Source organism: Orycteropus afer, unplaced genomic scaffold (assembly GCF_000298275.1).
Source record: "Orycteropus afer afer isolate SDZICR_OR568_19922 unplaced genomic scaffold, OryAfe1.0 scaffold00200, whole genome shotgun sequence".
Lineage (NCBI taxonomy): Eukaryota > Metazoa > Chordata > Mammalia > Tubulidentata > Orycteropodidae > Orycteropus > Orycteropus afer.
In genome coordinates, this window is record NW_006921787.1 from 3,155,924 (window position 1) to 3,158,340 (window position 2,417).

Genomic DNA, 2,417 nt, shown 5'->3' on the forward strand with positions numbered 1-2,417 from the left:
ACTTTAAACTAACATCTCCAACAATTAGAAAAAGAACAGCATAAAAAGCCTACAGTCACCAGAAGAAAAAAATAATAAAGATTTGAGCAGAAATAAATGAAACAGAAAATAGAAAGACAATAGAAAAAAAATCAACAAGACTAAAAGTTGGTTCCTTGAAAAGATTAGTAAAATTGACAAACCACTGGCAAACTTAACAAAGGAAAAGGGCAGAGAATAGAAATAACACAAATAAGAAATGAATTGGGTGACATCACAACAGACCCAACAGAAATCAAAAGGATAATATCAGAATGCCATGAAGAACTATGCTCTAACAAATTAGAAAATCTAGAAGAAATGGACAAATTTCTAGAAGAATACTGCTTACCCAAACTAACAGAGGCTGAGGTGGAAAATTTAAACAAACCCATAACAAAAGAAGAAATTTAACAAAGAAAAAGAAAAAAAAAATTACCAAAAACAAAAGCCCTGGCCCAGACAGTTTCACTGGTGAATTCTACCAACTGTTCAGAGAAGAACTGACACCAATCCTACTCAAAGTATTCCAGAACATAGAAAAGGATGAAATACTCCCAAATTTATTTAATGAAGCAAGCATAACCTTGATACCAAAACTAATCAAAGACATAACCAAAAAGGAAAACTACAGACCAATATCTTTCATGAATATAGATGCAAAAATCTTCAACAAAATCCTAGCCAATAGACTCCAACAACATATCACAAAAATAATATATTGTGACCTAGTGGGGTTCATAGCAGGTATGCAAGGATGGTTCAACATTAGAAAAACCATCAACGTCATCCACCATTTAAATAAAACAAAGGAAAAGAACACACACTCAATGCAGAAAAGGCATTTGATAAAATCTAACATCCTTCTTAATCAAAAGTCTCAGCAAAATAGGAATAGAAGGGAAATTGCTCAATAAAATAAAGAACATATATGCAAACCCAACAGTCAACATTATTCTCAATGGAGAAAGATTGAAACCATTCCCCTTGTGAACAGGAACAAGACAAAAATGTCCTCTATCACCACTTCTATTCAACATTATATTGGAAGCCCTGTTGTTGTTGTTATGTGCCGTCGAGTCGGCCCCGACTCATAGCGACCCCTCCTTGGGTTTCCGAGGCAGTATCACTACGGAAGTAGGATTGCCCAACCTTCCTTCCGAGGAGTGGCTGGTGGGTTTGAACCACCAGCCGTCTGGTTAGCAGGCAAGTGTCTTAGCCACTATGCTACCAGAGTCTCTTTAAAAAATGATGCTGGCAAAACCGGATACCCATTTCAGAAAAATGAAACAAGATCTGTCACAAAACCTAACTCCAGATGAATCAAAGACTTAAATGTGAAACTTAACTATAAAGTTCCTCAAGGAAAAAATAGGGGCTAATTTAGGGGCCCTAATTTATGGCATAAATATACTATCAAGCATAACTCAAATTGCACAAGCAGCTGAAGATAAACTAGATGAGTGGGATCTTCTAAAAATTAAATTTTTTTTGTACTTCCAAAGATTTCTTCTAAAGAATAAAAAAAGAACCTACAGAATAGGAAAAAAAATATTGGGCAATGACATATCTGACAAGGGATTTATCTCTAAAATAAATCGAAAACTCTAACTCCTCCACACCAAAAAGGTTAACAAATCAATTAAAATTGGACAGAAGGCATGAATGGACATTTCACTGAAGAGGATATTCAGGAAGCCAGCAAATATATGAAGAAATGTTCACGATCATTAGCCATCAGAGATATGCAAATCAAAACAACAATAAAATAGTATTTCACCCCAGCACTAATGACAAAGTTCAACATGACAGAAAATAAATGCTGGCAAGGATGAGGAGAGATTGGGAATCTAATACACTGATGGTGGGACTGTTAAATAATGTAACTACTGTGGAAAGCAGTATGGTAATTCATTAAAAAGCTGGAATTAGAAATACCATTTGATCCAGAAATCCCATTACTAGGGGTATATCCTAAAGAAGTGAAAGCCAGGAAAAGAATAGACATATGCACACCCATACTCATTGCAGCACTATTTACAATAGCAAAAAGATGGAAACAACCTACATGCCCATCAAGAGAAGAATGGATATCCAAACTATGATACATACACACAATGGAATACTGTGCAAAACTAAAAAACAATGTAGAATCTGCAAAACACCACATGACATGGATGAACTTGGAGGAAATTATGCTGAGTGAAATAAGTCAATCAGAGAAGGACAAATATAGTATTAGTTCATTATTATAAAAAGTCAAGGAAAGGTTAATATATGGAAGGAAACTTTCTTTTTTGGTTACCAGGGGTGGGAAGGGAGAAGAAGGAAAAAAGATGGAAACAACCTACATGCCCATCAAAAGAAGAATGGATATCCAAACTATGGTACATACACAC